This window comes from Bos indicus x Bos taurus, chromosome 4 (genome assembly GCF_003369695.1).
Source record: "Bos indicus x Bos taurus breed Angus x Brahman F1 hybrid chromosome 4, Bos_hybrid_MaternalHap_v2.0, whole genome shotgun sequence".
NCBI classification, from domain to species: Eukaryota; Metazoa; Chordata; class Mammalia; order Artiodactyla; family Bovidae; genus Bos; species Bos indicus x Bos taurus.
The window spans coordinates 66,250,923-66,262,201 of record NC_040079.1 but is presented as its reverse complement, the minus strand read 5'-3'; positions in this window follow the sequence as shown (position 1 = coordinate 66,262,201).

Below are 11,279 nucleotides of genomic sequence, written 5' to 3'. Positions count from 1 at the left end.
CCGAGCATCACTTTGAGTCTCTTATATTTTACCTGATGTAAAAGCTAGAGGTGGAGCCCGATGAGCAGTGGTATCGGGCTGCCAAAAAGTCTCTGAAATTTTCACAAATGAAAAGCTCAACATGCTTTCATCCTACAAATAAGTTCAGAGAAAACTGATTTGATTTATAGTGTTAATTCACCTTGCTAGATGACAGCAGGCAAGTAGAAAATACTTGAAACTTTTTTTTTTTTATATTAATATAGAAGATGTGTTGGAGAGATACCAGACCTGTTACGATGTCTGAAGTTTCTGAATTCATATAAGCAAGGATTTCTTACAGTTCTAATAAAAAGAACTTGCCCCTATGAGCACAGTGTTCTTTGTCGCTGTCTTGCAGTGACATGATAGCATTTGTGCCACGATATGATGTTCTAGGAATTTTTCTTTCTCTTTGATACACTGTCAATGGTCTCTCTACAGCATGATTGTATTTATCTGTTCTCTCCCTATCCATGTCTTCTTTTTATCTAGACTATTTTGCTATGAGTTTTTCCTTGTAGGAGACAACTAGGATTCTAATGCCCATAATATAGTCAGATTTTGCTAGAAAAGAATCAGCAAACATTTTTCAAATCAGTTATTCTGGATATTTTTCTAGGATATATAGGTGATTACATTAAAAAAAGGATATATATATATATATATATGTTGTACATATATACGTGTACACACAGACATTTTTATCAGCACAACATAAAAAGCTTATTTCTGGGATCTTTTTATACTTAAACGTTATCTTTTATATACTTAGCTTATGTGAATATGATTGATATTTGTATTTGTAGCTGAATTGGAAGCAGTCAGAAGATACAAAAGGCAAATTGATGATAAGCATAGTTTCCAGACTAACTGAATACTATTGATACTTTGCACATATCAACTTAGATATTGTATAATTTTTATTTTTCCTTGATGAAGTTCATGATTTTTCTTCTGTTAGATTTTTTTTACTACAGATATACTAGTTTCTCCCATTACCTTATAGGAGTTTCTGGACCATAAACTATCCCTGTGAATTGATTCCACACTCCCTCAAATATGACTTTTCATAAGCCAAGTCCTTTAAAAATACATTTCATATATTTCTCAGACTACATGTAAAATCAGTATCATGCAAACAGAATACTTTTACTACTTTCTTAGAGCATGGTGTTGAGAGGAAAAAAATTTAATATATCTGTGCTACATCTACATTAATGCAGTGGTGCAATATTGAAACTGCTTTTATCTGCCACATTTCTCAAATGAAAGCGGCAGCTAAATTTTATGGTAGTTAAACTGTGAACCTGGCACACAGTCTCGCCTGTGTGGATCTGGCCCTTTGGTATTATTAAGGCAGTAGCCTTTATTCTGCATCTTAGACTTTAAAAGTTGCTGTGGATATAAGAAACCTATCATGTGGTCATGTCTACACCATAAAATCTTTCCAAAGTGCGCAGCAAATTTTTGATAGAATTCATAGGCCTTTCAAGAAATTAGAGTAAAATTCTGCCTGGCATTTCTGAAGCAGCCGGTAGAGGAGACTGTGGTCTACTAGGCTTCCGAAGACCCTAGACGTGGACTTTTCAATAGTTCCTGAGTGGTTCAGGAATAACCTGCCAATTGTTTGTACCTTCTGCAGTAACCTGATAATAATCTTGTATCTTACACACCAAGGAAGTGTAAATTCCACTGTTTGAACAAGCAATGCCAGCAATTAGGTGTTTCGAGACAAATACAGTGTTTATTAGTTAGAGTTCAGTTAAATCTTTCAGAGAAGTTTATCATTAACCTGAAAAAGGAGCAGCAGGTAAACTACTTTCCATGCGAATGTGTTTAAATGGCTTAGAAAGGGATTATATTTTAAATATTCTTATACCTTTATGTAAATTGAGTATCTAACAGCCTTGCTGGGATGCCGATAAACTCCTCTATCAGCCACAGTCAACAGTACCTCTTCTTTAGCTGTCCTGATTAAATGAGTGACATTCACTATTGGCAAATCCCCCTGGAGTAACATGAGCTTGTGTGTGCCCAGCCACAATACCAGTAATGACATGATTCTGAGGGGATTTGAAACTCTACCTCAACAAATTTATTTCTGTTTTTCAATATATATTCAAAGCAATACTTTGGCATTGTAATGTGATTCTTGACAGGGCTAAGGTAAATTCATCATGCTAAACTGAAATGTTTCTGGCAGATGCCTACTCTGTAACAATCAAATTGTGTGTACTGTAATATATGACAACCACAGTGCTACTTCTAGTTGTAAAACTTGCAAGTATAATTCTTTATTAATGCAAACTTGGAATGTAATTATGCAGTGCATTATCCCACATTATTTTTTCATTTAGAAAAACTCAAGACAGTCTACCAACTTACAGATTATGGGAATTTTTAAGTGATTATAGAAAGAATGCAACTTTTTTGTCACGAATATATGCAGGCATTTGATACTTTTCAAGATCAGACACTTGTTGAAATTTAAGAAAACATACAAGTAACATGTCTTCTTTTATTAAATATTAATTTTACTCTCCATAGAAATAGTTATTTGTCTTAGGTGGATACTCTTTTTTAAAGAAGAAATGATTAAAATGCCAATACTGTGTATTGAAATATTATAAAAAGAGATATGTTTTGAGATAGCTTCTGACTAATTAGTGATACCACCTATATACTTCAGTACAGTTTATCATATTTTAGGTCAAAGAGCCTAAACAACAAAATGTTTTATTTAAAGGAAAATGTAATTCAAGTGAATGACATTTTGACTTCATAATATATTAAAAGCCTCAGCACATGTCTCCTTTAATTCCATGATATGAGCTCTGAAAACAAAAATACTCAAGGCACCAAAATATACATTTTAAGAATCTAACCATTTTTAAGCTTTGGTTTGGATTTCCATCACCTTTTCCTCCATATTTTGAATAATTGATATTTTCATGAACAGATAAAAACCTTCATTTCATATTTTATGATCTAGTTGCCAGATGCAAATCAAGCTTCTACCTGGGCATCTGCATTGCGATCCCCTTCAAGTACCATCCTCCACCACTATGGACATGAAAGAACCCACGTGGCTTTCTTGTGCCCTGGTGATGCTCCTTCTCCCTTACAGTCCTTAGCACCTATATTTTAGAGACATGCTTGAAAATTCATTAGTATTTGTAATGTGAATTTAAATATTTACATTTTAACATAATTATTTTGTAAGAAAACAGAAGTTAATTCTATGATCCTCTTGCAACTTTTTTTTTTTTTTTTTTTGCTAAGAATAGAATAGCTAAAGCAGGTCTGGGTCACTTTATTAGAACTAAGGAAACATAATATGTGATGCACAGAACTTTAGACAAATTAGGCAACCCCTTGGGGCCAGTAAACACCCTCCTAGACTAACACAGAACTTGGAACAGGCCCAGTTGAAAATTTGAATCAGGTTTGCAGAAAAACAAAGGCTGGCAAGAATATAACTTTGGAAGATTTACTCACTAATTTTAGAGCTGCTGGAGGCCAACCAAAGAGATTTGGGTTATACATTACCTAAGACTTATGATGGGAACTGGACTTACTAAGCCAATTAAAGAATGATTCATTCAACCAGTCAGTAATCAGTAACTAGTTAGCAATCTGTTGATTTAGTTAAAAATGATCTATCCGTTGTGCATGTAGCCCAGTGAAAATTTCTCCTCTCTTTCACTTATTATGCTCACAATTGTCATCCAGTTTGTGGTACTAATACAGATCCAGTTCTGCATGTTAAGTAATCCGTGGTATACATATATACGTATATATTCATTTGTTCACATACTAATTCAGCATATATATATATAGAGGAACACCTCTCATAGGCCAGGCACTCTGGGGATCCTTTGTTAATGTCTCTGCTTCTGTTTGCCTCTCGCTTCTCTTCCCCTTCCCCCAGGCCCCGCCTTACATCTATTAGCATACATCCCTAGCATACTAGGAAACTGGACCATTTTACTCTGGCATTTTCCTCACTGGTTCACCCACCTGCATACTATGTATAGTACTACACCCATCATGTAAACCCCAATGAAATTCTGACAGTTTCCTAATATTGGTGAAACTGTTTATAAGCACTTTCAGATCCATCATCTCATTTAATGAAGACATGACATTGCTGACGCAAAACACGTAGTGTATGCACTTTAAAACCTCTATGAATTTGGCTTTCTTTTAACGTTCATACAGTTGGTTTTGTATGTAAACACTGGGCACACTTAGCAGGCTCATTCACCTGGAATAGTCTTTCAGTTCTCTTTCAGAATTGTGTTTAATTCAGTCCCTCCCCCCTCCCCCCACATGTGTTTCTACAGTCAGCGCCTCAGATCAGGTCCTTACCATCTTTTGTGTAGATGAACCCACAGTCTTTTAAGTCCCTGATACGTTCATCCTCAGTCCTTTCTAATTCATCTGCTGCCCCAATAAAGTTATATCAAAATATAAATTTGATCTTGCTGTTTCCTTGATTTAAGTCCTCAGAAGGCTTTACTTTGCCTCCAGGTCAAAGTTGAGAAGTTCAGAAGCACTCAAAGTGCTGCCTTTTTGAACTCAGTTCTGCTTTTTCCCAACATCACCAATTCTGTCCTTTCCAACATTACTGCAATTTCAGAATGCACCAATAACTACTTACTTTCTCCAAATCCCAGTTCAAATATTACCTCTTCTAAGAAAACTTCTGGTTCTCCTGGGGAGTGTTAGTCAGCCTCCACTTCTCCCCTCTCCTAGAAATTATACCATCTCTATTATGTCTTTAATTCTGTCAAATTAATGTACATTCTCTCTCTAAGCTGTGAATTTTTCAATGGACATCTTGATATCCCTACTCCCAGCACAGGGTCTGGAACAAACAGATTATCCTTGGCTGACTGGGTGAATGTTGAGGCATCAATTAAAATGTCAGTTTACCAACTTTCAGTGGAGGGGTTGAACTAGAAGACTAAGTGATACTGGACCTACTATAGATTAGAACTGTGACTCTGAAGACATATAGATGTCACATCCAGTTGTTTTATTACCATTGGTTATAATCACATGGAGTCTCCAAATAGCACATTTCTGGAGGGATTCATTTCCAGGCTAAGCTTTCTATTGTGGGTCTGCTTATGTTAATATTGTTGGGTTATTTTAGGTTGTAGGGAAACAGGAAAGCCTCATTATCTCTAGCAATCCTAAAGCTCAATAAACTTTGGACCACTCCTGGTAATACCTCTCTTTCCCTCTTCCACCCTCAGCCAGTTTTAGTGTCAAATATTAGCATGGAAATGTATGATCATTGAGGAGAAGGTAATGGCAACCCACTCCAGTACTCTTGCCTGGAAAGTCCCATGGACAGAGGAGCCTGGTAGGCTGCAGTCCATGGGGTCGCTAAGAGTCAGACACGACTGAAGCGACTTAGCAGCAGCAGCAGTGTGATCATTGAACTTGAAATTGTTAAGTACATTTCTGGAGTATCTAGTATAGTTCTTGTGGTATTAGATTTTATTAACTGTGTTTAAGAGACAAACATCTAAGAGACCACCAGAATTTACATTATTTTGATAAATCTTAGAAACATATGATAGCAGTATTGGATTCAGACAATGTGTGCATTTGTACACACACACACACTCACTCTTTCTCACTCATTAGAGTACTGGCAGGAAACAGATGGCTCACTCAAAGGGCTTAGTTGAAGAGCATTTAATAAAAGGGACTGTTTACAGAGGAACAGTCAGTCAAAAGGTAACAAACATGGGATTTTGAAGTGCCAGGAACTAGCAAAAATGGGAAACATTCCTTCCCCATGCTGAAGGGGACAAGATCAGGGAGCTGCAGCTATGGAGGGGTCACTGCACACAGTCACCTTACAGGGAGGAATGGAGTTGTGAAAAATCACTCCCTGGCAGGAAGGGGGCCTGGGAGCAAGGTGAGAATTAACACCTTGACCTCTCTCTCCTCCCACCTTCTGATTTCCCATTAGTGCTTGGTATCAGCCAATGCCAACTGGGAATCAGAAATCAAGGGATCCTGGCACAGCGCAGGCAGAGACAGAGAGCAGATCTTTAGGGTCATATGGAGAATGACCAGCAAACAGTCTTTTGAAGAACATCTAACTCTTGACTCCTCATCCATCCAACTAGAGGAAAAAAGTCATTGATAGTGAAGTCGCTCAGTCGTGTCCGACTCTTTGTGACCCCCTGGACTGTAGCCCACCAGGCTCCTCTGTCCATGGGATTCTCCAAGCAAGAATACTTTAAACAGGAACAAGACAGTGAAATACTGTGAGTTGAGTGACTTTGGGGTCAATGTGTGTAATAAGAAATAAGCAGCACAGTTAGGTAGCTATGATTTCCAGTCTTCCTCAAAGCCCATGCCAGGATACCCACTAAAGGCAGCAAAGATGGGAGATAAGAAACAAGGCAGGTGAAATTCAGATCCCAACTTCCTCACTCCAGTTTTAATCCAAGCAGCTGTGACTGAATCTCTTTATTAAGTTATATATAGGATTTCTTTAAAAATATATTGTTCTAATGGAAAGACCTGGGAATAGAAATCAGTTTTCCTACATCCTACCGGCTACTGTGTGGCTCTAGGAAGTGAACTTAAGCAGTCTGTCCCCATTTTCTCATCTGTAAAATGGAAGTAAAAACATATATCGTAGATGAATAGTAGAGCAGCAGAGATCAAACGAGAAAATGTATGTGGTTTCCTTTTGAAAAGTTAAAAAGCTCTACAAATGTCAGGCCCGATCACTTTTGGATACTATCTTGTAAAGCTGGTCCCTGATTATAAGCTTGTCAATATCACATCCTGCCTTTGAGGCTATCTTTCCTCTACACATGGAGCACTTTGCTCCACTCCAACTGAAACATCACATACAAAGAAAAGATAAGCAGAAAGAAAATCCAAATGTGTTGGCAACACGGCTGCATGTTAAAAAGAAAGAAGTAGATACACGTTGAATTCCGTTTTCGTGGTGCGTAACTCCCCTTTCCATAGGTCCTATTAACTTCAAAGGGAGCTCCATGCATGTAAATGATTATATTTATTGGATGCGCCAACTCCTTCTTATCCTCCGGGCGCAATTAGAAATATCAGAAAAATGAATGTCAGAGACTGGATCCATGTTTGATATTCTATGGGAAATTTCCCATAGTTACAGATGTTAAAATTCCTGCCCAATTGTCCAGTTACAAATTTGTAGTATTTCTTTTTTTTTTTTTTATCACCCCTGGAATTATTTCTCTTATTTTAGAATATTCTTTTCTTCATTTAAAGAAAAATATTCTCTTTAGGTCCAGACAAGCTAGTGGTAATATCCGTGCTTGTTGTACAACTTGGTATAGTAATACAAATTTAGACTGCAGGACCCCTCTCTTGCAAGTAACTGTTAGGGCTCCCCTGAGGTTATACTAATACTTTTAGCAATCCCGTTCCCGCTTCAAGTTCACTCTGGTATCTGCTGGTTGAGACAGTGCCTAGGAACTAAATTCCTGGGTGCCCACTTTAATATTACATTCACTAAACCATACTGTAATGTCAGTGTTTGTTGTAAGTTCCAGCCATTATCGATATTCTTGTTATCTAGCTGTAAACTCAGGGTTTTTTCCAGTTGAAATCACCACAATCAGTGAAAACAGATGGCAGGTGTGTGGAGAACTGTACTTTTTGTACTGATTCGTTGTTCTTTTTTAAATTCAGTTGTCTCGTGGCTCTTGGTGGAACTCTCTCTAGAACGAATTCTGACAACTATTTCACATCTTCACCCCGTCTTATCAGTGAATGTAAGTGCCTTGCAAGTGTTACAAGCATGGCTCCTCAGTGATGCTATGTATGTTACACACCCATGAAGGCAGGTCAATGTTTTAACTATACTTTTTTTTTTTTAAGTGACAAAGAAGCAGAAACACGGAAGAAGCCCCTCAGAGTAAACATTTAGAACTATGATGAAAGAGAAAACATACATACTACTCAGTGATGAAAACCCTCATTGGAAATGTACCCACATGTAGACTGAGAGATACAAAGATGTTTCAAAATAATATTTTGTTAAGCAACATGATTTATAAAAATCATTCTAGCCAGTCTTCTAGACAAAACTACATGCACAAAGTAATTTGGATCCACTTTGAATTATCTGTGAGAAATTAGTAGGCAAAGATAGTCCAATTTCAGTAAATATTTATAGAGCAAAACAATCCAAAATATATATAACAATCAAATTTCTAGTGAAAATGTGTGTAAGTAGGTTTATTTTGAAAGGGAAAGTCCTACTCCCAGTGTCATAACCAATTAAATTCTCCAGGTAATGACCCCATTTGCATAGTGAGCGGAGCCCACAAGTGGGAATTTTAATGGGCACACCACCTGAGTACAGTAATTGAGAGTGACACAACTTGAACTAGTTTTGTGCTTACCCCACTGAAAATTCTACTCATATTATTTTTAATGTCAAGCTACAAGTCAAATTTCAAGATGATGGATTTGTTCTTTTTTAAGCACTGAGTTTGAATAAAAGAAATGCTTTAATTCTGTTATGCATTGCATATCTTTGCTTTAACTAATCTGCAGTTCTGATTCTCACCATTGCTCCATTTTTCTCAGTGATTGGAATTTAATTTTATTCATTAATTTGTGAATAATTAGATAAAAAAAATGACATCCTCAGCAGCCGAATTGCTTTAGGATTGCCATTTAATGTACTTTTTACCAGAATATGTATTATCGTTAAGCTGGCATAATAGTTTACTAAAAATGTAATTGTATAAATATGCCCAATTATTCTTTCTGATGATCTAACAAAGTCTAATATGTATTCATGGGCATTTCCCTCCTTCTTCACCTCAACACCAATAAAACGTAGTTCCTGCAGAGCTGATCACAGATGCCTTGTCATCTGAAGGTGTTACTTTTAAAAGATATTCTCCTTCTCTCTCAGGCACTATTCATGTCCTTGAAAGAATTGTGCATTCTGATTGAGGGATCATATGAGGTCCACATTAAATTATATAATAAAGGTGATCTTGAGACTCTGAGAGTCAGACACACATGATGAACTGTGCTATCCAGGTTTTGAGATGACATTTTAAAACTTCTTTTGTTTCACTCGAAGATTGCTTGAGATCCTAACTATTTGTAGGTGTTTGACACCACTCCGTCACATCTGTAATTGGCATAGCATCCAGCAGACAGGCTCTGTACATCTTTACACTGCAACCTACCAAGTTAAGAATGTATTGGTTCAATATAAAACAGCAGGCTGTTTTTAGACATAGTTACTAGTGCACAAGCTTTAATATGGCCTGGCTTCATCCTATAATGAGATCTTTTGGTTCCCTGCTCAACGGGCTTTTATTCCTTTGCAAAAGGCTATGAACTATGTCAAGTGGATCAGCTGCTTTTGTACACCCTCTTTCTTGGCTTTGGAATGTAATTCCTTTGCTTCTACCGCTTTATGCATCAGACAGAACTTAAGAACCTTTTCAGTTTTTCAAGCTAAACTGAGAATTTGTGTTCATTTGCTTTTCACTGTTTTCCTAATAATTACATTCTCCACTGAACCTCAAAGACCCGCCTGAAAGTGAACACTTAATTGCAGAGCTATACTTCATCTTCAACAGATATATCTATACCTCTGTTAGTAATATGTTGAGGCATGTTTAGCTAAATTGATTTCTTCACAGTCACCTCACAGATAAGCTCAAGATTCTCTTTTAGCAAGGGTTAAGGTGAGGAGGGATCAAGGGCATAAAGAATGAACAAAGAGAAATACAACTAGTGGCCGCAGCTTTGTAGGAAGGCAAGGACCTACTCGCTCTGACATCTGGCAGCTCGTGGTGGTGGTGGTGGTGTAGTTGTTCGGTTGTGTCCGACTCTTTTGGCAGGTGGAGAATGTCAGTCGGTTGTCCCAGTGTGATGACAGTGAGATGGTGCAGATTTCTCCTTGCCTAGATAGAAATTCTTCTTTCTAGTTGAGGCTTTGATGTAGCTGTGCTTAGAATCCTGTTCACCTCCAGGTTTGCCTGTTGAACTTAATTAAAATTTGGTCATTTGGATGATACTGATTCACAGGCCTTTAGAGAGGACAGCCAGTGTTCATTGGGAATTTCGCAATGTGAAAATACATGGCAGATTTAGTCACCAGTGATGATTTTTGCGAAAACCACCCCTCCACGTTAGGTCTGCATCAGCCCCTTCCATTTTAACCATAACCTCTAAAAGTAATCTGAAATGGACAAGTAAATATTAGTAGCCTCAATAACAGTTTTCTCATGGGAAGTGGCAAACTTCTCCCAAAGGTTGAAACGTCCTGAGGGTTTTTTGACTCCCTTGAGGGGCTTAAAGAAAACAGTCACTATAAATTTATTGATTATATGGGACACAGAGATGAAGGGTTAAAAAGAATGCCTTGTAGTACCCAAGCCTCAATTTTAAAATATAAATAGTAAGTGTAAAATAAACTCTATCCCTATATTAACTGTCATTTAAAACAAAAATGGTATGCTTTTCTATATTAGTATTAAAATAAGAGAAAAATGGATATTATAGTGTCTGATGAAATTTTATCTTGGCTGTCAGATTAGATGTAATAAACCTACAGGCCTACAAATCACAGGTAATTGGAAAGGGCATAAAGGTCTTGAATAGTATGAAAAATAATCTTATTAATAAATAAACTTATTCATTAGATGGTTGGGTAAATCTAGGCATTGAAACTGGAATTCAAGAAGGCAAGCCATAGACTCTGGACTCGAATCTTATTTATGTTAGGCAGTGACTTTGACGTTTATAACATTAGAATCTAGGGCACTGATAAGAGCTTGTATAGATGAAGAATGAAAAGTTATTACATAAGGTTGCCTTGGTTACTCCGTGAACTGTTCAGAGAAACGCTGGCTATTTCAGGTGAGGGAAATGGATATAGTCAATACACTATAAGAACACAAAAATAAAATTATTATACTCCTAAGTAAAATGTCTTCTCCTAAATAAAGTGATGCAAGGGGTTAAATACTAATAATAAAACACTTCCTACTACTTAAAAATTGTGCCACTAAAAACCCTAGTGGAAAGTACTTCTGATGACTTACTTTTGGGTGAAATTCATTGAAATTAATACCCAATTCCATAGATCTTTAGTGTTTAATTTCAGCATATAAATATATATATATGTGTGTGTGTGTGTGTGTATATACACATATAAACTACCACATTTTTTTAATAAGTTGGGAGATAATTCTAAAGCA